The sequence below is a fragment of the Armigeres subalbatus genome, chromosome 2 (genome assembly GCF_024139115.2).
Source record: "Armigeres subalbatus isolate Guangzhou_Male chromosome 2, GZ_Asu_2, whole genome shotgun sequence".
Lineage (NCBI taxonomy): Eukaryota > Metazoa > Arthropoda > Insecta > Diptera > Culicidae > Armigeres > Armigeres subalbatus.
Window position 1 is genome coordinate 420,007,003 of NC_085140.1, and position 24,557 is coordinate 420,031,559.

Genomic DNA, 24,557 nt, shown 5'->3' on the forward strand with positions numbered 1-24,557 from the left:
AAAAGTATAAGAAAAGACGCGGAAATATAGGACACTTTCATGAATATCAAATGACTTTGAAAAAAAATTTCATATGTAGAGTAGAGTGGGGCAAGAGTACGAACTTAGTTTTCAATCGATCATGTGGCCTTTATGAAGCAAGCTTCTTCTTCTTCTTCTTACTGGCATTACATCCCCACACTGGGACAGAGCCGCCTCGCAGCTTAGTGTTCATTAAGCACTTCCACAGTTATTAACTGCGAGGTTTCTAAGCCAGGTACAATAAGTCCTAATACAATTTCATCAGTTCGCTTCAGTGCTTTGTTCGCTAAGTCCTTTCTAATACCAAATAACTTAAACTTATCCTTAAAACTGATAATTTTCGATTTCTGTCCCTTTTTCTTAGTTGTGGGTCTTTACGCTTTGGAAGTAGTTTTATTTCGGCCGGAGATAAGGGTTTGACATCAGAAATTGAAGACTCACATGCGTACTCTTGCCCCACCCGTTCCTGCGTACTATTACCTCACAGTCTCAAAATTGATATAAGTAATTGTTTTGACTTCTTGGAAAACCAACCGGATTGGTGTTCTGCACCATAAATTACTCTATACAATAGGTTATCGAAATGGTATAATGTTCACCTGATTAAACGTATATATGGTAATGAAATACTAGTTGCGGAAACACAATTATTTTAAGCAAAATGACCAAAAAATTATCTAACTCCATATCTACCTTGTTGTTTATTCAAATCGTTCATAATTACACATGATAAAAGTTGGACAGAATACCTGTCAATCTGATGCAGTGCTGCTAGTTTATCTTTTTTAATTACTTCAAAAAATCGAAAACGTACTCTTACCCCACGCGCACCCTTGCCCCACTCTACTCTACATACTATTATTCATTTGCGGAGTATAAAAAAATTGGACATTTCTCGCTTAACTTTTCAAAAGGACCTAAGTAACATTTTTTTCATGAATTAATTTGAGTACTGCAATCAAAAGCATTCATGTTGTTCTATTGATTGCGCTATTCAAATTAATTCATGAAAAAAATGTTACTTAGGTCCTTTTGAAAAGTTAAGCGAGATTTCTCCATTTTCCTCTAGGTCTATTCGAATATGTTTTTAAAAACATCCATAGGCGTAATGGTGTCAGGCCGTTAGGCCGAAGGCCATTTGGCCGAAGGTCATTAGACCGAATGGTCATTAGGCCGAATGGCCATAAGGCCGAATGGCAATTAGGCCGAATTAGTAAAAAGAAGCAAAAAGTAAAACTGAGAAGTTTTTTCTTCGCCTTAGCTCTTCTTCGTTCTCCCTTCTTGCATCCTCCTTTCTTCTTCATTCTTCCTCTTTCCTTCTTTCTTCTTCCTTCTTCCTCCTTCCCTTTTTTGTTATTATTTCTTCCTTCTGTCTTCTTCTCTTACCCTTCTTTCTTCCTTCTTTCTTCTTCTTTCTTCTTCTTTCTTCCTTCTTTCTTCTTACTTCTTCCTTTTTTCTCTTCCTTCTTTCTTCTTATTTCTTCCTTCTGTCTTCTTCTCTTACCCTTCTTTCTTTCATCTTCCTTCTTCTTTCATCCGTTTTATTCCTTCTTTCTTCCGTTTTCCTTTCTCCTTCTTCTTTCTTTTTTCTTCTCTCTTCTTGCTTCTTTCTTTTTTCTTCTTTATTCTTTCTTCTTTCTTCATTCTTCCTTATTTTTTCTTCCTTCTTCCTTCTTCCTATATCCTTCTTCCACCTTCCTTCTTCCTTCTTCCTTCTTCTTTCTTCCTTCTTCCTTTTTTCCTCTTCCTTCTTCCTTTTTCCTTCTTCCGTTTTACTCTTCCTCTTCCTTCCCGAGCAGCACAAGTTAGACAAAATTGGTCACAGCAACTTGGTTGTGACTTAATCAGGTCACATATGAGTGTCTATAACCTATGTGAAATATGTGTGCTGTTAGGGTTCTTCCCTTTTCCTTTCTTTCCTTTCCTTTCTTTTTTCTTTCTTCCTTTTTCCTTCTCCCTTCTTCCTTCTTCTTTTTTCCTTCTTCCATTCTTTCTTCTTCCTTTATTATTTTCCATTCTTCTCTCTCCATTCTTCCTTCTTCCTTTTTTCTTTTTCTTTCTTCCTTCTTCTTTTATCTTTCTTCCATTTTCTTCCTTCTTTCTTCTTCCTGCTTCCTTCTTTCTTCTTCTTTCTTCCTTTTTCCTTCTACCTTCTTCTTCCTTCTTTCTTCCGTTTTCTTCCTTCTTTCTACCGTCTTCCTTTTTCCTTCTTTCTTCTTTCTTCTTCCTTCTTCCTTCTTTCTTCTTCCATCTTCCTTCTTGCTTCTTCTTTCTTCTTTCTTCCTTCTTTCTCCTTCCTTCTTCTTTCTTCTTTCTTACTTTCTCCGTTCTACTTCTTCCTCATTTCGCACCACTCACGTCTCACTCCCCACTTCTCATTCGGCCTAATGACCATTCGGCCTAATGACCATTCGGCCTAATGACCGTTCGGCCTTCGGCCTAATAACCCAGCATCGGGGCAATAATAAAATTTCATCAGTTCTTGTATAATTTTTCAATAAAAGCGTTGCGTAGTTTAACTTTGTTCATTTTATCATGTTGTTTAATTACTTACCACCCTGACTAATCGAAAATCATTGGGTGGTAATTTTTTATTAGCATTTGAAATGGTCTTCAGTAAAGTTCATTTTCGAAAAAAATCATTGTAAATCATGTCTTTGGAATAGTACTTGAATGAAAGGGCATGAATTTTTCATTCCATTTCCTATTAAATCGCTTGCCCGACTGTGCCCCATGGCATAAACGCCATATGTGGAAAATACTATAAATTTGCTTTTTTTTAGAATAATCGCCAGACATATTTTTTTCCAACTAGATCACCGTCACGAATCGTGTATGTTGCTATTATCCTTGATTTTGAATAATATTAAATATTAAAAGTGTTGACAAAGTTCAATTACTGATCAAATTTTATTGTATGGTCCTTTTTCAAATCTAGTAAATAAATCATCAAAATAGACAAACAACTTCTCTGAAGAAATCTTACTTTAAAAACACTGTTTGACCGACTTGGCGTGTTGGACTTTCATGCGAATACTGATAATAATTGTGAAAATTGACCAAAATTTCGGCTTCAATGTATATTGAAACTTCGCTGAGAACCTCATGGTCTATTTCATCATTTCAATGACTGACAGGCTTTTTCCATGTTTGGACAAGGGCTGCCGCAGTGTGCGCCTTTGGTTACGCGTGTAGATCGCCTTTCTCCAGAGATTTTTTGTATTACTAAGACCTTACTCCAGAGATTTCTTGGACAGGACATGTGTTGTGAATATTAGAGATGGGCAAGACGGATCACTCCGTTGAACGGATCAGATCTGGGTCGTTCAATCTAATGATCCGGATCTTTCATACGGATCGGATCTTTGGAATAACATGTAAGGAGAATGCAAAATGGTGAAACGGTTGTCATTCAGGATTCTGCTTTTGACTCGTGCATACAAACATTTCATCACTCTCTCGCTCACATAAAGAACTCTGTATAAAGAACCCACGAAAAACCTTTCATTTTGGCGTTTTCCTACGAATAGTCAGATAATTTGCTGATCTGGTGAACTTTCTTTCAAAACTTTCGTCTTTCAAAAAGTGAGCTACGGATCATTGACTCACAACAAAGATCCGGATCATTTTAACGGTTCCGGATCTGAACGCCCATCTCTAGTGAACTCATTTTATCCCAATGATCATCACAGCATGCACCACTTCTGAAACTAGTCTTCAGACCGTTTATTACGCATATAGATCATAAGGCCTTACTCCATAGATTTGTTAGAAAATGCAGAACATATGTTGTGATTACATTCTATGCAAAGTGCTACAAAGAACACGTATTACTTTGGAAACTAGTCGACACATTTTTGGCTACACGTGTAGACCTTAAGGCCATACTCCAGAGATTTATTGGATAACCCAGAATATATACAGTAAACATATTCTATGGTAAGTATCACAAAAAGCATGTACCGTATTTCAATTTGGACGATAGACCTTTGGCTACGTGGGTAGACCATGGGACCTTACTCCAGGGAATTTTTTGGGTGACTCAGAATATCTATTAGACCTCTTCATGTTTTCAAAAAGTATCAAAAATTCAACCGGTCAGCCCAGAATCACAATTCTTATGCTAAAATAAGTCTCCTGTCAAATTTTCAGCTAATTCGGATAAAATTTCGAGGTGGCTCAAGTCGATTTAGTGTTTTTGGGCTATTTTCAATTTTGGAAAAATTCTAACAAGAGATATAAACGTCGAAAACTATCGCAACAACCTTCATACGGAAGCTTTGGGTGTGCTCTACAAGTCTTGTGAACATTGCGATTCGTTCCGTTCACGTTTTATCTATGTTACAGTGATTTTCAAGCTTTTAAGTGCATAAAAATAATGTTCCCCCAAAAATCGTTGTATTACAAAATTCTTGAATTTACGACAAATGATTGCTAATTTATTATATTATTGTTCCTCTTTTTTCCCTGAAAATTTAAGTAATAAAATTGTCACTGTGCGATTTATCGTTAAATTCTTAAAAATCAGAAGCTGAACATTTGTCATAAATTTGCACGCTAGGATTTCTTCAAACAAGTTATTCGCTTGTGTCACGAAGTTATTTTGGACTGCAAAACCCTATAAACTTGAGTTAATGTTTGACACCGTGCCCCTTCGTAGACGCCTCTGGGCACTGGTCTCTGACATTCACCATTTTTCTTCTCGCCTGAACCTGACTCGCCGTCGTCAATCGGCCCGAATATGTGGCCCGCACTCTTAGCTCAGGTGCTGAAAACTAGAGCCGTAGCCAGTTGCACATTCCTCGCGCGTTGGTCAATTAGTGAGGGCACTTTTTTGCAATATCAGATCAAACATTAAGCTCCACCCCGAAATTACAATTCTGGTGAGCTTTATCTCACTTGTTGCCTCGGGTTTGCCTACCAGCCACCACCGATCACCAACCGGACCGGTTGTCGTCGTTTGGTTAGTTTACGATGCCAATGGGTATTGTTCGAATTCGAATTAAACGCCTAGAAAAAAAGGTGACTTTGTGTCGACCTGACCTACGGCAAAGGGGAGAGTCGATCTGATCGAGCGCGTTCCATTCGTTGCATTTGAAGGGTGAGCGATCGCCTCGGTGCAGTTGCTCGAAAGCTTTGCCAGGCAGTCCTTCACCGGAGGATGATTAGCGATGGCCATAAACGAATTCAATCGGTCACGAGTTGATCAATGATGCAGGTGTGGATGCATTGGAGACATTCGTGTTATTTATAGCAGACCGTCACATTTGGACGACACGATAAGCTAATTTATAAACATGAAACTATTGGAGATACGCCTTCTTGAGCCACGTTGTCGTGTTAGATGAGGGAGCAGGCGATCTTCTCACCTGACCACATCGCGGTTCGCGCCGAGCATTATTGATGACGTTCAAAGCAATTAACCAAACCCACAGCTCGTTATCGAATGGTGATAATCAGACAAGCGCGCACATAAGGGTGCAGTTTTTATTTGAACGATTCCATAATTTTGAAATTGTTTTTTTTTCGGCATTGGATTTTAATTGTAAATCATGAAGGCACTCATGTCTTTTTAAATTTTATTTTTTTTTAGCTTTTTGACGCTTTTTGTGCAGAAAAAATGCAGCACCCTATTGCGCACAGAGGATGTGGCGACAGATGATCGATGAACCCAGTTGTGTTCTACTTTGGTGGGCCACTTTATACCGTAGTTTTAATGCATAGCTAATGGGCTCACCAGACGATTACAAGCTCGAGCAGAAGTGCGAAAACCAGAACAGGTAGATCGAGCACTTCCCCCTTCATGCGGATGGCGACAAAGCCGACGCAGATGCACATAACTGCACTCGATGCTCAACTCCGAACGACGGTTCTGTCAAGTATGAGCGATAAACCTTTCAATGAGATGCGATCCAATTATCCTGGTGATAACGGATTGTCTCTTATCAATCATCTACAACGGTTTATTTGAATAGACTGTTCGGAAAGTATTGGATTTGGAAAGTAATAATGGAAAGCTTCTTTCAGTTATCAAGAAAGAACGGAATCTTAAGTTTTGAAACATTACATAAACTTTATTTCAAGTACGAACAATATAATATGAAACCCAAGGTAATTTGCTTAGCGGTACCATAATTACCTTCTCGTGGATTTTTAGGAGTGCTGCACTTAAGTATGATAAAAAAACAACTCATCAATTTTTGTAGCATTTATTTCCATACCCTATATTACTTTTTCTAGAGATAGAATGACTATTTTGGATTTTTGTTAACACAATTCATGGTTTTAATTTCATAATTAGCTCAATTCATATGAATAATTTAATCTTTGCATCTATCGTTATTTACATGCTTATGCTTAAGGTCACTCCTGACAGAATCCAAGTTTCAAAGTGCTCGCGTTTTCGGGGGCACACCACTCGATACGGAGGCGGTGGACAACTGTCATTTTTGTTGATTCAGCTTTGCTGCGTCGCAGCATGCGTGAAAAAATAAAAATGACAGTTGTGCGTTGCTTCCGTATCGAGTGGTGTGCCCCGAAAACGCGAGCACTTTGAAACTTGGATTCTGTCAGGAGTGACCTTAATATGTTCGTAATCTGTCATCGTCATATTGAATACAATTAATTTGCAACTAAAAAGTTTTACACTTAGGGGACACCCGGGTTTGAACCGGGGACCTCTCGATCTGCAGTCGAATGCTCTACCACTGAGCTATATCCCCTCACTGAATGTTTCCCTAGTCGTGTACTACATCAAGGCTATGTCAAGAAAGAGCATAAAAAAACAAAATATATTCATCGTGGATGTTAGAGATTGATGGATGATATCATTTTTGCTCTTCTATTTGAAATGTAATATATTTCCTATCCAACAACACTATTAAAAACAACCAGGTTCCACCGAGATTTGAACTCGGATCGCAGGATTCAAAGTCCTGAGTGCTAACCGTTACACCATGGAACCTCACACTCATGATTGTTCTGCTATACAAATCAATATCCTAAGCATTCATTGAGTCAAATTTATCTATCGTTCAATTTGAAGTCCAGCCTTGTGCTGGTAATTTTATTTGTTTTAGAGAATCCTTTTCATTGAGGTATCTTCAACTGTTCATTCACGACATGGAAGTTGCTATGTTGATTGTCTGCAGCTTGTTGAGTGGAATGTCTTCACGGGTCTAGATGGCTTCTAGCCTTGCAGTTATTTGGCATTTCAAGCATTCAATGCAATTCATAGCAGTAAAAACTGATCTTTATCGGAATCACATAAAAATCCAATTAATATAGTTTCGCAACATTATTTAATGATCAAGCGTTGGTTTCTGAACGCAATCACTGGATCGAACAACCCCTTCTCTATCGCATCGTCCAGCAACAAACCTTTATTAGGCCCCAAACGGAACAGGTGCATTTGACAAAGTGACAAAACTGGTGCGACTAGTTTTTGCAATTAAAAACTCTCTGATTTTAATCTTGTTTTATTACGACGACGTCGTCGACGGTTCAACTACTTTGCCCCTAGGGCTTGTCGCAGACTCTCTGTATGCAAGGAACGCAAGTGAGACGCCACCGCCGCCACTTATCAGTAGGTACGGCCGAGAAGTGCTCCATACGCACCATCGTCGTTCGGAGCCCGTGCAAATATCGCTGCTTAGTCGCTGGCAATCTATCGCAGGCCGACGCGGCGAAAGGAGCTAGATAAGAAATGACCCTTTTTCCGAGCTCCACACGTTTACGTGCAGGCACAGCCGCTGGCTGCTGGCTGGCAGGTGTTGAACCGTTCAGCGAAGTTCATTGATCTAAACACACGCTGGCTGGTGTGTCCGAGTGAAAAATGAGCGTGTCATCTTTAGGCTGGGACAACGCACAGTGTTGCGAAGGCGATAAATAAGTGTAAAATTGTGTTGTTTTGTGGTTATTTGAATGATACGAATTTTGATGATTAAAGCTGAATAGACTACTAAAAGATTTGAAGAATAAATGACCATAAGATTGGATAGTTAAAAGGTTTGGTTCAAGTAGATTTTCCATCCCGGGATTTGAGAAAATTCGGGTTTTCCCGATTCCCGGGATATTATTTTTGAAATCCCGAAAATCCCGGGATACCCGGGACAAAAAATACTGTTTCATTTCCGGTTCGCAAACAGTGTGATTTTTCTTCTTATAAAAGTTATTTGTTTTGAGCGCAAAATTCAACTTTGGTGATAAACTCATATCATATTTTTATACCTCCCGTCAGACATGATTTTTTTTCCAAGTTCGTTTATTTGGTAGGCTCAGGCATGTATACGGAGCAAAGGTTCTTTGTGATGCACAATCGATATCATCTTATTATTAAAGTAGTAAGAGAGGAACAGACGTGAAAATATCGGAAATAGTTAGTAGAAGACCTTCACAAAAAAAAATATCAAATTCCCCTATACCACTCAATGGAGGGCTACTGACTGATACTTTTTTCCAGCAGCTACAGCTCTCTATTAATTAAACGACAAGTATCTACAGTACAAGATCAGCTACATCTATTTGGCGCCTGCTTCCTACCCATCTCCCGTCTACAGCGAGGTTGTGTACACTAACTGATATTCGCCTTGCTAATCTCGTCGCGCCACCCAACATTGAGTCAGTCTTCCTGAGCTTCTTGCCTCAAAAAAAATTCTTGATCTAATCCATGTCCTTCCAGTCGACGTTCGTACATTAAACTTTCCAGCACATGCGCAAGTACAAGTGGCCCGACCCCGATTAATTGTAGAGTGTATCGCTTCTATCAAAATTAACTCTGGCTCTCCATAGAATCTTATAATAATCTTAATCTTATAGCATCTTATAATCTCCATAGAACGATGTAATTGACATTTGAGAGGACACCTCACGAACTCGGGAAACTGATCCGAATTGTAGGTTCTAAATAAGATCATGGACAAGCGATGAAAATAGTTCGCCGTTCCGGGAACGCAGCACAAACATAAGAGTTTGTTTATTTGTTGTGATAAAGCATAACAAAGTTACACAAGGATTTTATTAGTTAAAAGCCACTACTGTGTAGTCCTTAATTAAGTGTTCCTTTTTATTGTGGTGGGCTTCATTCATAAGTCAAAAAGAAGTACATGAAAAATCTTTCCAAAATGCAGAAAACCTGAAATACATAAATTTTTTAACGTAGATATTTAGTATTAACTGAATTTACCGTGATACGAAATAAACATGTTTAACATTTTGACAGACAGCTTTTTAAAACATTCCACGTCGAGCATCCGTGCGAGACGGTTGTAAGTCCGCGTACGGTCTGCTTCTCATTCGGTTTTTTTTCCTGAAGTACAGGTAGTGGTTTTTTTTTTCCGAAAGTGTTTTGAAGCATAGTGCTTGAGTGGAAGTGGTGCTTAGCTGTAGCAGTTAAGTAGCCATTTCGTTGGTTTTGCAACTACGCAAAACTTTGCAGTTTATTCGGCGTCCATCGCAGGCGCAGGCATCATCGTCCCACGCCGACAGTCATCATCCATCGTGCGTCTCCACCAACACAGACGCTGCCGTCCTGCCACCATCCATCCACCCAGTCGCAGTGTTGAGTGCGGCGAGAACACCAACAATAGCGTGGTTCGCTTCGACCGCACCACCGGCGAGTGTCCATCGAGCTAGTGTGTGCTGCCAGAACTGTTAGCCGGCAACACAGCAGTGTGAACGCAAGTATTTAATTGAGCTCCCTCTCATTGTTCCCCTCTCTTCTCCATCTTATTGGAATAGTTTTTGACGTAAACTACGTCTAAGGGGAAGACTCAGATACAGGGTGTAAAACCGAAATTTCCAAATTCGAGACCGTCACGAAATTAGGCGAGATTTCAAACGCTAGAAGACCCTTTATCTTTGGATGGATTTTCGAGATTTTATTATCAATCGAATCGGAAACTCTCCAGAAATTTTTCAAGCTTATTGTAACTATTGATTATTAACGTAAAAACATTGAAAATTCCATTTATTTATAAACCCAAATTTCTGAGTCTCGTTACGACTGGTGTGGTTGGTTCTTACGCTCTACTTTTGTGCCGTGATTCCCACAAAAACTAGAACAAAAGAGCCAAAGCCATGGCCGCGGTCGAAGCAAAAGAGTAATGTTTATGAAAAAGTGCTTTAGGTGCTGGACATGTTCGTCCTTGCTAATAGTTCGATCAAGCCTACACTGATGGATATAATTATTCGTCATATTTTCATTATAATCTCTCCAAATGCATAAAGAGGCAATCCTAGACTAACCTTATAAAGCCAATTTTGACGTAAACTGCGTCTAAGGGCTGGGATACAATTTGTACAATATTTCAAAATTGAGGACCGTCATGAAATCATGTAAGATTTTGAAGTTAATAGCGCCTTTATTTTTTAATGAGTTTTTAAAATTTGTTTATCAATAGACTCGGAAACTCGCCACCAGTTTAAAAGTTCTATTAAAATTGATTATTACCTTTAAACAAGGTTATCTTACCATTTGGGCAGCACCCCTTAAAATAATACTTCAAAGAATTTAATAGCCATTTATTAGGCAATTACCTTTGAGATGCATTAACCACTCTAAGTCGAATAGGTAATAGTCGAAGAAAGGCGTCATCACCACAGGGGAATGAATTCGGGTTTTTTTGAGTGAAAATTTTAAATTGTCGCATTCAATTCTTTTCATATTTTGAATTACGTCAATTTTGTTCGAAATCAGTAACATCAGCAGAGATTCCATGTTGCCGTGCCACATTGCATAGTTCGATAAACCGTGAAGCGATAGATGTACTTGCTTTTGGAATTTTTTGATGTCATGTCCATCGAACTAGGTATTTCATTTATTACGCGACGCAGAGAATACACTATTTGAACACTTACCTAAGAGTAAAATCAGCAGTGATTCAAATCGTTCGGGGCTGTCAGTTTGAATATGAATCTGAAACATTAATTTTCCCAGCAGCTGTTCTAGATTTAGTTTTTAGACCAGTCAACTGTCAAAAAAATAAAACTGGTATAACGCTCCGTTCTATTTTCTGCAGATTTGAACCACGATTGAATCATGAGATTCAAATATTTTTCAATTGTTTTGGTGTATGGATGCGTCATTTTATCTACGGATCAATCCACTTAGCAATTCCGGCGCCTTTCTTGGGAGTAACATAATGATTAAAATTAATTGAAAATTTGAAAAACATGAATAGAACACTGCTGGGGAAACCAGCGAGTTTGTGCTATTTTGCTCCAGATTCAAACTGGAATAGTGGTCGAAAATTTAGAATGAAACTGAATCACTCCTGATTTCACCCTAAGCTAATTCAGCTAAATGTAGTCATGTAGGGTAAAACGTCATATCGTTGTGGTATGCCCTAATGTTGCGGTAGTGTTAAAGTAGTCCATTCCGAATATAATACGATTGAAAACAATTGTAGGTACGCTAAAACTCTTCGGATTAACGACTAGAACAGATTTTGTTTGACAAAATTCCGTTCAAAATGATGAAAAATCAACGTTTTTCGTTAAAAATTTTAATTCTTTGAGCCTATTATTGCGGTAGTGGTAAGGTCCTATTGTTGCGGTATCGCTCTCCATAAGAATTACATGTAATACCGCAACAATAGGACTGACCTTCAAAAAATATCGCAACGATAGGCAACTGCGTCCTATTATTGCGGTAGTTTGTTTTTATTGTGATAAAAACAAAACAACATAAGTTCAGCACAATTGACGTAATATTTACGAAACTATAGTTAACGAGCATCCTATTCAACTACTACAATGTGGAAATCGACCAACAGGTAATTTTTGAAGAATTTTTGTAATCAATTTTGTTTTGACACGGTGCTTAACCCCTCCATAATAGGTCGTTTTACCATAACTACTGTTCGGATGTTAGCCAAATGAGAGTTATAATGAATATTATGCAACCCATTTGATTTGATAACGTTCATTAAAGCACCCATTTCGTTTTATATGGAAAAGTAGGCCGTTTTATGACTCAACAGTGTAAACCAGATATTATGATCAGGAATCGCAAAAAGTTAATTACAGTCGCCTTTCCACATCTCCATATTGAAGAGACCATCGAGATAAGGAGAGATTGAGGAATTATAAGGAGAGAACGAGATAAGGAGAGATCGAGGAATTAAAATGGGTAGTAGATGGAAAAAAGCTCGTTGCTATGAAAAACGGTAAAAACCAAATGTCATTTCTTCTGTTTGATGTGTTTATCATTGCCCCAAGGTTGTCTAGTAGCCTAGAAACTTGAATATATCGACATAGAGAGAGTGAATCCTGAATAAAACATGATCAGAACACATCGAGATAGAGATACCAAGATAGGGAGGTTATCGAGATGCAAAAAGCAAAAATGTATGTAGTTCGTAGGGACGGAGAAAAGGGACATAGGGAGATATATCGAGATGTAGAGTGTCGACGGTAATTGGTGCGCGATCGGTGCAGAACATACTCGCGAAATACTGAATCGTGGGAAAATCAATTTAACACGTAAAAGAATTACATAAATATTAATAATGAGCAACAATCCGATCGCTTCGGAAAAATGACTGTCTTACTTAATACAAGGATACAAGTATCAAACTGCTCGTGCTCAGTCAAATTACAACCAATTCAGTTAAAAATTTAGGAGGTTCATTAGAATAGCAAATGTTATCGTTCCAGAATAGGGGAGCCAAAAAGGTCAAAATTTGAATCACTTTAAGCTCATGCTCAAACCAGTGACATAGGCAATCAAATGAATTATCTTATAATCTGTTTTACGTAGTTTACGTCGGGCGGTCGTATCTTGTATATAACCCTTCTGATTTTTTTCTTTCTTTTTTACTCGTCTTCCCCTCTGTCCCAAATCATTATTTTGTTTGTGTGTGTGTTTTTTTTTCTGCCCTTGTGATAATTGTTTAGTTTTAAAAGAGATTGTGCCTCGCTGCAGCGGCGCATTTCGTGTCCGCAATGCGCGAAGGCGAAGTTGGCAGGGGTACTTCGTATTCCATGTCAGATGTTTCGTTGCATTCGGGTGTTCCAAACCAAAACGAAATGGACACCAGCAACGCTAAAATTTCCTCTACGAGCCCCCGTCCCAAGGTCTACCCTCACGACTCTAGTGGGCCGTATGTTGTTTTCTTTCGACCCAAAGGCAAACGTTTGAATATCAGCCAGATTAGCAAAGATCTGGAAAAGCGATTTTCGTCTGTCGCGACCATTGACATGGTTGGGTCCAGTAAACTCCGTGTCACGGTCAGTGATCGCAAACAGGCCAACGAGATTGCCATCTGTGAGCTTTTCACTCTCGAATATAGGGTGTATTTACCGTCAGCAGTGTGTGAGATCGCGGGGGTGGTGACGGGGGTGGTTTCGGTCGTTTCAAGAACGTTTCTTTGCCTCCTGTTGCGATACTGGATTGCAAACAAATGTATTCGGTGTCGCAGGAGGGAGAGAAGCGGAGTTATTCCCCGTCTGACTCTTTCTGCGTCACTTTTTCCGGGTCCGCACTGCCTGACTACGTAGTGATTGGCAAACTTCGTCTACCTGTTCGGCTGTATGTACCGAAGGTGATGAATTGTGTTAATTGCAAGCAGCTGGGCCACACCGCTCAGTACTGCTGCAATAAACCTCGCTGTGCATCATGCGGAGAGAAGCATGTGGAGGTTGTGTGCAAGACGGCACCGAAATGTGTTTATTGTAACGAAAGCCCTCCACATGCTCTTGAAGCTTGCCCAACGTACATACAGCAGCGAATACACCAGAAGCGGTCTCTTCAGCAGCGTTCTCGGCGAAGTTACGCCGAAATGTTGAGGAAGGCCGCTCCTCCACTCGTTTCTGACACCATCTACTCGTCTCTTCCTTTGGACGATCAAGGTAGCTCTGACTCCGAGGTTGGAAATGGGGTTCCCTTTGTTTTCAATGGCTCAACGAGGAAGAGAATAAAACAGAGCCAGCGACCCCAGCCTAGAAAACAGCCGTAAAGTGAGCCCCAATCCAACATGGTCAAATTCAAAGCGGGTGGACATACTCAAAAACGTTCAACTTTTGTGGTTTCACATCGGGATGATCGAGAGTTTCCACCGCTTCCGGGAACATCTAAAATCCCAGATGCCCCATTTCTTGCGATTTCTCAGCCAGAAAGAGAGCATACAGAGCGAGCAGAAGAACTCCCGAGCGCTCTAATGTTCACACTTTCTGGAATCGTGGAGCTCATCCTCAACTTCTTTGATGCTTCCGACCCCGTGAAGAACATGGTCAAAACTGTTCTTCCTATTCTGACTCCTCTCCTGAAGCAGCTGGCTTCGAAAATGCCCCTCCTCGAGTCATTTGTATCCTTCGATGGCTAACTTAGTCAATAAGGGTAACATGATTTCGATTCTACAGTGGAACTGTCGAAGTATTCTTCAAAAATTAGATATTTTTAAATTTTTAGTTAACAAATTACAATGCGATGCTTTTGCTTTATGTGAAACATGGCTAACACCAGATGTGAACCTTCATTTTCCTGATTTCAACATAATCCGCCGCGATCGGGCAAATCGATATGGAGGAGTGCTTTAGGGATCAAAAACAGCACTCCTTCTATAGAGTCGATTTTGCTCCGATGTCTGGCACCGATGCTGTCCCATGTCAGGTGACTATTCGAGGAAAAGACCTCAGTATCGCCTCGATATATCTTCCCCAAACACCGCGGTATCTCGAAGAGATCTTTCGCACATCTGCTCGGTTATGCCTGAGCCACGGTTGCTCCTGGAGATTTTAACTCCCACGGAACAGGCTGGGGAACTGTACGACGACAACCGTTCATCAATGATATACGACCTCTGCGACGACTTCAATATGTCAATTTTGAATACAGGAGAAGTTACACAAGTAGCTCCTCCAGCAAGAGATAGTCGTCTAGATCTTTCCATTTGTTCGAGCTCATTATCGTTGGACTGTACTTGGAAGGTGGTCCAAGATCCCCATGGTAGTGATCATTTGCCGATCGAAGTTTCGATTTCCAATGGACATAAGCAATCTGCTTCCATCGATCTTTCATATGACCTAACGAAGCACATCGATTGGGGCAAATATGCGGACGCCATCAGCGATGGCATACAGTCGATAGAAGCACTTCCCCGCGGGAAGAGTACAAGTTTCTATCGCAGTTGATTCTTGAAAGCGCTCTTCAGGCACAACGTCGGCCGGTGCCAGGAGCTTCGGTTCGTAGGAAACCCTACAGTCCGTGGTGGGACATCGAGTGTACGCAACTTTATCGCGAGAAATCCGCCGCGTTCAAAGAATTTCGGAAACACGGGGCGATCGTTCTTCACAAACGATACACCGCGCTCGAAATCCAGTTCAAGAAACTGGTCAAAGTGAAGAAGCGCGGATATTGGCGCACTTTTGTTGAAGGTTTATCGCGCGAGACTTCAATGAAAACTCTGTGGACCGTCGGGAGAAGAATGCGCAACGCGTCGTCCGTAAACGAAGATCGTGAAAGCTCGTCGCGGTGGATACTTGACTTCGCAAAGAAAGTTTGTCCGGATTCGGTACCGGTGAGGCAAGAGCTACGTGATGCTTTTGCTGACAGGGATGATATGGATCGTCCCTTTTCGATGATTGAATTCTCACTTGCTCTCCTTTCATGTAACAATTCCGCTCCAGGGATGGATAGAATCAGGTTCAATTTGCTCAAAACCTCCCAGACGTCGCGAAGAGGCGCTTATTGAACTTGTTCAATCAGTTACTGGAGTGCAACATTGTTCCGGATGATTGGAGGGAAGTGAGGGTGATAGCCATCCAGAAGCCCGGAAAACCCGCGTCGGATTGTAATTCGTATCGCCCCATCGCGATGCTGTCATGTCTTCGGAAGCTGTTGGAGAAGATGATTCTCTTCCGGCTAGACAAATGGGTTGAATCGAATAGTTTGTTGTCAGATACACAATTTGGTTTCCGCAGGGCAAGGGAACGAACGACTGTCTTGCGTTGCTTTCTTCAGAAATTCAGCTTACTTTCGCTAAAAAGAGCAAATGGGCTCAGTGTTTTTGGACATTAAGGGGCTTTTGATTCAGTTTGCGTCGATGTCTTATCTGACAAACTCCACGAGTGTGGACTTTCACCAATTTTGAACAACTATTTGTACAATTTGTTGTCAGAGAAGCGTATGAGTTTTTCTCATGGTGACTCGGCAACTTCACGAATTAGCTACATGGGTCTCCCCAGGGCTCATGTTTGAGCCCCTTCTTTATAATTTTACGTCAGAGACATTGATGAATGTCTCATGCCAAATTGCTCGTTGAGACAGCTTGCAGATGATTGTGTTGTATCCGTTTCAGGGGCCAACAGCGATTGATCTGCAAGGACCGTTACAAGATACTCTGGACAATTTGTCCACTTGGGCTACGAAGCTGGGTATCGAATTATCTCCGGAGATAACTGAAATGTTTGTCTTTTCAAAAACATAAGCCGGCAAAGTTCCCGCTCCAACTGATGGGTAAGACAATCACTCATAGCATGTCTTCTAAATACCTCGGAGTCTGGTTCGACTCGAAATGTACCTTCGGGAAGCACATTGTGTATCTGACACAAAAATGCCAGAAACGGATCAACTTCATGCGATCAATAACCGGAACATGGTGGGGAGCGCATCCCGAAGATCTGATGACGTTGTATCGAACCACCATTTTATCGGTCCTCGAATACGGTAGTTTCTGCTTCCAGTCCGCGGCTAAAACACACATGCTGAAGCTTCAAAGGATTCAGTACCGCTGTCTCCGTATCGCGTTAGGATGTATGAATTCGACACATACGATGAGCTTGGAAGTACTTGCGGGAGTACTGCCACTAACAGATCGTTTCGCGGAATTATCGCTCCGGTTCCTCATCCGCTGTGAGGTTCTCAATCCATTGGTCATTGACAACTTCGAGAAGCTGCTTGAACAAAACCCTCAATCTCGATTCATGAGTATTTACCACTGGTACATAACGCTGGAGGTAAGCCCTTCTTCGGTAGATACCAATCGTGCTAACTTCTTAGACTCTTACAGTTCCTCTGTTACTTTTGATCTGTCCATGAAGCAGGAGGTTCATGGAATACCAGACTTTCTGTGCGTGGAGGTCATACCTCCATTATTTGCAAGCAAATACGGGCACGCCAGTGAGGAGAGAAGCTTTTTTACAGACGGGTCAAAATTGATGACTCCACTGGTTTCGGTGTTTTCAACGTTTTTCATAGCGCCTACTTTAAGCTCAAAGAGCCTTGTTCCGTGTATACTGCTGAGCTAGCAGCTATACACTATTCACTCGAGCAAATCGCATCCCTACCTCCTGACCACTTTTCATCTTCACCGACAGTCTAAGTTCCTTGGAGGCTGTTCGGTCAATGAAACTCAGTTAAGCACTCAGCGTATTTTCTAACCGGGATACGGAAAGCTTTGAGTGCTTTATCAAAACGGTCATTCACAATCACCATGGCTTTGGTCCCTCCTCATTGCTCGATCACGGGAAATGAGAAAGCGGACTCTTTGGCTAAGGTGGGCGCTATGGAAGGTGATATTTACGATCGGAAAATCACCTTCGATGAATTTTCACATTAGTTCGTCAGGAAACCTTGAACAGCTGGCAACAGAAATGGACAAATGGGGAGTTGGGTAGATGGCTGTATTCAATTCGCCCGCAGGTGTCAGAAGCGTCCATGGTTCAAAAAATTGAATATGGGACGAGACTTCATTCGAACCATGTGTCGTCTAATGTCCAATCACTACACTCTAAATGCACATCTTTTCAGAGTGGGGCTCTCGGAAGGAAATCTCTGTGTTTGCGGCGAGGATTATCAGGACATCGATCATGTCGTGTGGGCGTGCGAGGAGCATCGTGGCCCCAGATCTGCGCTAACTGAACATCTCCGGGTCCGAGGAAAACAACCAAAGCCTATTAGGGAAGTGTTGTCGGGCCTTGATCTCGAGTACATGTCCCTGGTCCACCAATTTTTGAAAGTTGCTGATGTAAAACTGTAATCATTGTCTGCCCATTCCCTTGTCTGTCGTACCCCATATCGAATGTCTTCCTCTTGTTATACATTTCCATGTCTGTCGTTAATCCCTTCCGTATGTCTTCCTCTCGTCGTTGTCTCCCAAAAAAAGTTTGTTTGTCCCGTTACAGATGTAAAAATGCGAGGAATGTCAACTTTGTGAACATCAGCATCGTAATTACTTAAGCACCCTAAAATCTTTTCCTTTCCTACTGTATTATTGTATTCCCTAACCTCGACTAAACCGCGAGTCTTTCGGTTCCCCAAAACTAACACTATGTATAAGAATCAAGAAATGTATTGTTAAACTTGATTTCGGCTCCGTAACGCTTCACGGCAAATGAGCCTTCCAAATAAACGAAAGATAAAAAAAAAGCTTTTAAAACAAACTTTTATTCAAAGGTTACTATGATGCTGCAATAAAAGAACGGTTCACGGCACCTGTCATGTTCGAATCACCCCTTTCCAGATTTATGGCTAGCGTAAAAAGCTGGATAGGCTGGAATCAATTTGTCCAATTCTCGGCTTCTGTCAAAATTGTATACCAACTTTAATCGCGTAATCTATTAACCCCATTACATATCGTTAAATTATCGAGTTAACTTACGTTAAATTATCGAACTATGATAATAATTGAGTTGATTCATCTTTACCGCAGCAAGCGAATACGTTGAACACAAATAACTTTATCGGTGATAACGATAAATTAACGATTAACATCATGATTAGGAAGCGATCTGTTCAACATTAGGAAGAGCTGCAGCTCTTGGCAAAAGTATCAATTAGTAGCCTGCCATGGGTTGTAGGATACTCTAGTATTGTGTTTTCTTTGTGACTGGGTTCCCATATCTCCAATAGGTTATGGGCCCAGTACGATTCTACTGCGCATACTCCATCTTTCGTCACTAGGGTATTGAATGCAATCCCAGCAACTGTCTAAACCCAATGCTTATTCAAAATAATGCAAACAATGTAAACAGTCAAGCCGCCTGCGAACCCTTCTTCTCATATATTCAAAAGGGTACTCTACCTTTCGAGAAAAACGCGAATATTATTTGCTTTTTGAAGTCGTTTTCTTCAAAAGAATCGATTCAAATTAGAATTGAATTGAGTTCCAATTTGAAGTCTGTATTATCTGCCCTTTCTAAAATATGAACTTTACCCCTGAACATTGAATAAAATCGTTTTTAAATAAAAAAAAGTTTCCTAAGGAAACATCGAGATATCCAGGATATACGAACAAGTTCATCCTGAGTCCCAGGGACAATGAAAACGGGAAATGGAAACTCTAGGATCAAGGCTTGAAAAATAAAAGTCTAGAATATTTGATTGACGGCCTAAGATTTGAAAACTTAATGAATAATACGTAAGCACCTATGGGAGGAGGGGTTTGCCATTTTTTCACGCTATATATAAATAAAAAATATTTGCATGGGAAAAATCTTACAATAATGAGGGGAGGTTAAAATCCCAGAAAAATGCTTACGTAATTAGTGTACGGCCCGTAACTGAAAATAACTGAAAGTTTTGTTTGAAAACTTGAAGGCTCAATAAAATTAATAATAAAGTAAGACTGAAAGCTTAAAAATCGGAACAAAAATAATAGAGGACTTTAACTAGTAAACAGGCAGAAGACTAGAAAGTTGGAAGAATCCAAGACTGGGGAAATAGATGGTGAGATTACGGAAAGGTTTTATTGAACACATTAAAAATAAAAGATCAGAAGACTAGATGCACATAACATATAGGCATCTTCGCCATGGAATGTGGTCCTTCCATGATTTTGAAACGCTAGCGAGCCTAGCGGTGGAAGTCAAACTTTACTGAACAACGTGCATAAGACATGCTTCGATGTCTCTTTCTTTCACCTTGGATATACGGGAGTGCCGTTCGTCGATTGTTGATACAAAGAGCCTATTTTGGAAATTGCAGTTTGTTCTATCATGCCTATCGGTTTTGTGCTAGATGACAATAGAATTTTGTTAAGAAGTCAAGTCGAGACACTGAAGACGACCTTACTGTTGAGGTCGAAATACGTATCTGTCAAGGTACAACTAAGTGGTGGAATTAAATGGGATTGTACAAACTCGTCTTATGACAAGTGAATAGAATTTAAAAAATAATAGAATGGATGACAAGATACTAGAAGACTAGAGGATTTAAAGAATAGAATATGTACTTGAAAACAAGAAGATTAGAAGGCAAGAACAATGATTGATTTAAAGGTTTGACTAGAAAATTTAGAATAGAAAAATATAGAAAGTATAGAAAACTAAAGGGCTGAAAGATTAGAAGACCAGATGACTAGCTGAGTAGAAGACAGAAAGCACATCTGAAAGAATAAAAGAAAAGAAAACTATAATACTAGTGTAGATCAGTACTAGAACGGACCCTGCGTTGCTTATGGATTGACTCAAAATGTTCGCTTCTTCTTTTCTGTAACTTGTCCTGCTTTTAAACTTTGTATTCTAAACGCAACACACCGGCTGATGTATCTGGAAAGACAAGCACATAAAGGGTGTATTCGATAAAAATGGCAATCCGAAAGTCTCTTGTAACTTTTGAACCGTATGAGTAAGAAACCTGAAAATTTGAGCAAATCTGCAGAGTTTCAAAGTTATTCATACAGTGGTTACAATCATATCGTCGGAACAAGAAATTGTCTGTGAAGAAATGTTGTGCATCTACGATCAAAATCCGGAGGCGACCCACCGATCGATAGCAAAACGCTTAGAATTGCAAATTCAACTGTATCTCGTGTAATAAGAACCTTCAATAAGCATCTGAGTGTTCAAAGGAAGCAAGGAAGTGGTCGTAGAAGCGGTCCAATGGACAGTAAAATGCCCATGAGTGGTAGAACAGCTCAATAAGTTACCAAACGAAATGTTGCTAGCAAGTCCAAGGTGTCGGTTGGTTCCGTGCACAAAAACCATGAAACGTGCTGGGTTACATGTTTACAAGGTGCAAAAAGCCCCAAACCGAAATGAAAAGCATAAAACCACTGCAAAAACCCACGCCCGGAATCTTTACCCGAAGATGTTCATCAAATCCTGTTGCATCGATGGATGATGAAACCTACGTCAAGGCTGACTTCCTGGGCATGAACACATCGTTACCAAGTCTAAGCTCGATAATCTGGAGGATGTCCGAACAAAGAAGTTATTAAAATTTGCTAAGAAGTCAGGCGAATTGCGGATGTGGTGAATTACACGCTCCTTTCATTACATCCGGAATATTTAACAGTACGATTTACACCGAATAGTGTCTCAAGAAGCGTCTTTTGCTATTCATAAGAAAACACAAGTATAAACACTGTTTTGGCCGTGTTTAACGTATGGCAGTGGTACCGAGCTAACGGAGATAAATTTGTGCCAAAAGATATGAACCCACAAAATTCACCGGAACTTCGTTCAATTTATAAATTCTAGGCAATTGTGAATACAAAACTTCGCAAACATTCTAAAATTATTGAACGCTCAGGTTGGCCAAGAGGAGAAGTTTAGATCGACTATTGGAAAGTTCAGTGCTCACCGGCTGACGAACGAAAACGGCCTACGACTAATTGATTTCGTCGCCTCCAAGAATATGGCCATTCGCAGCACCTACTTCCAACACAGCCTCCCATATCGGTACACCTGGAGCAGATAGAATCTCAAATCGACCACGTTCTGATTAATGGACGGCACTTCTCCGACATTATCGACGTCAGGACATATCGTGGCGCTAACATTGACTCTGACCACTATCTGGAGATGGTTAAACTGCGCCCAGAACTATCCGTCATCAACAATGTTCGGTACCGACGACCGCCGTGGTACGACCTGATGCGACTGAAGCAACCTGATGTCGCCACTGCATACGCGCAGCATCTCGAGGCAGCGTTGCCGGAAGAGGGTGAGCTCGATGGGGCCCCTCTTGAGGACTGCTGGAATACAGTAAAAGCAGCCATTAACGACGCAGTGGAGAGCAACGTCGGGTCGAAGTCGACGGAACGATTGGTTCGACGAAGAGTGTAGACAGATTCTGGAGGAGAAGGACGCAGCGCGGGCGGTCACGCTGCAGCAAGGTACCCGGCAGAACGTGGAACGTTATGGACGAAAGCGAAGACAGCAAACCCGCCTTTTTCAGGAGAAGAAACGCCGCCTGGAAGAAGCGGAGTGCGAGAGATGGAACAGCTGTGCCGTTCTCAAGATACACGCAAGTTCTATCAGAAGCTCTATGCATCCCGCAAAGGCTTCGTGCAGCGAGCCGAAATGTGCCGGGATAAGGATGGGAGCATATTGACGGACGAACGTGTGGTGATCAAAAGGTAGAAGCAGCACTACGAGGAACATCTGAATGGCGCTGAGAGTACAAGCAGTGAAAGTCAATGCAGCGGAGGAGATGACTAGGTCACTTCAGCGGACGATGCAACCCAACCAGCCCCACCTTGAGGGAAGTTAAGGATGCCATTCAACAGCTAAAGACCAATAAAGCAGCTGGTAAGGATGGTATCGGCGCTGAGCTCAGCAAGATGGGCCCAGAAAATATGGCCACTTGCCTGCACAAACTGAGAGTCAGAATCTGGGAAACCGAACAGCTACCGGGGGAGTGGAAGGAAAGGGTTATATGCCCCATCTACAAGAAAGGCGACAAGCTGGAGTGTGAGAAGTTTCGAGTGATCACCATCCTTAATGCCGCCTACAAAGTGATATCAAGCCGGCCGCTCGACAACGGACCAGATCTTTACTGTACGGCAAAATGCCGTGAATACCAGGTCCCAACGCACCATCTGTTCGTTGATTTCAAGGCGGCATACGACAGTATAGACTGTGTAGAGCTATGGAAAATTATGGACGATTAAGAATTACGGGCTCCAGAAGAAACTGCGGTCGAAAAGATTCGCCACCGCACCAAATGTGTCATGTACAAGACGCTTATAAGACCGGTTGTCCTCTACGGACATGAAACATGGACAATGGTCGAAGAGGACTTTCAAGCACTCGGAGTATTCGAGAGACGGGTGCTTAGGACCATCTTTGGCGGTGTGCAAGAAGACGGTGTGTCGCGGCGAAGAATGAATCATGAGCTCGCCCAACTCCACGGCGTACCCCCCATCCAGAACGTCGCTAGACCCGGAAGGGTACGATGGGCAGGCCATGTTGCAAGAATGCCGGACAGCAACCCTGCAAAGATGGTGTTCGCTTCCGATCCGGCAGGTACGAGACGGCGTGGAGCGCAGCGAGCGAGATTGGCAGACCAGGTGCAAAACGACTTGGCGAGCGTGGGGCGGAGGATGGAGAGATGCGGCCTCGAACCATGCATTGTGGCGTCAAATTGTTGATTCAGTGTTATCTGTTTAGATGTTAACTAAATAAATGAATGAATACCCAAACGATAACCTAATTTTTCAGTGGAACAAATTGACTCAAGTTTGTGATTTTTTCACCAAAGGTAACACCGGAAAATTATGCATAGAACAGCAGTACACGATTTGAATAAATAAACTTCATATTAAACACCAAGCAAAAGAAAAACTCTCAGGTTCCACCGAGATTTGAACTCGGATCGCAGGATTCAAAGTCCTGAGTGCTAACCGTTACACCATGGAACCTTGCTTACAGTTATTATTTGTGTTGCTTTTGTATATTTTCAAAACACGCATTGAATCGTCGTTAAAATGGAAACTTATGCTTGATAGAAAACTTGATGTACAGAACATTACGTCCCTTTTAAGACGACTAGTGCACTTATATAAGGAGACTAAATGCTCAAAACAAAAACTTGTCTTCTAGCTAGGAGTAAAGGACTTGCGTGGTTTACAAGGAACATAAAAAAATGCCATATCCATAATTTTATATAACCAAGTATGTATTATACTATGTCCGTAGGTATGTGACTAATTTACTGTCTAAAAGCGTTGAATTTACTTTATCCACTTCTATATCACGTTGAATCACTGTGCGGCTTGCGATCTAGTAAGAGGTGCAAAAGGCAGTTTAATCAAGTTATGTTACAATCTTGCTCGGGTCGATTTGCATCTAATGTTGCTCCATGGTCCCTCTATTCAAACAAACAAACTGAATAACATGCGCAATTTAAAATGCATCACTAAGCTGTGAGGTACATAAAATAGACTGTCCCTCGAATATTGAACTCAACGGAACTCGGACTCGCGAATAATATTTTATATTATTTCGAGCGTTTTTATCAGCGCAGAACTATTACCATCATCAGCGAAAATAATGCGTTTGAGCCAACGAGGAGCAATAAAAATATTTCGCCATTCTCGTACGATCCTCTCCGATGGTGCACCACACTTTGCCTTTCTGACATGAGGACCATAGCCCAGGCACGGCCTTTTCAATGCAAGAATACATCCCTTTGATTAATTATGCAATTTAGTCGCACACGAGGTGGTCGATTTATCAGCGCCTGTTCAATTAAAGTGATTAGACAGAAAGTCTGACCGGCGGCGCGGCGGCGGTCTGGTCTAGATCCGAACGTGTGGACGTGAGCTCAGGTAAATGTACTGAGGCTGAGGAGCTTTGACTTTCAAACGGTG

At 41.2% G+C, this 24,557-nt stretch overlaps 1 protein-coding gene and 3 non-coding genes across 4 annotated transcripts in view; all 4 read right to left on the reverse strand.

The window, feature by feature from the left end:
- Window positions 1-24,557, reverse strand: part of LOC134213431 (NADPH oxidase 5) — a 335,835-nt gene that overhangs the window by 137,067 nt on the left and 174,211 nt on the right. The window lies entirely within an intron of this gene.
- Window positions 6,672-6,743, reverse strand: Trnac-gca (transfer RNA cysteine (anticodon GCA)). Its single transcript has one exon. It is a non-coding gene; the product is annotated as a tRNA-Cys (tRNA).
- Trnaq-uug (transfer RNA glutamine (anticodon UUG)) lies at window positions 6,914-6,985 on the reverse strand. Its single transcript has one exon. It is a non-coding gene; the product is annotated as a tRNA-Gln (tRNA).
- Trnaq-uug (transfer RNA glutamine (anticodon UUG)) lies at window positions 23,535-23,606 on the reverse strand. Its single transcript has one exon. It is a non-coding gene; the product is annotated as a tRNA-Gln (tRNA).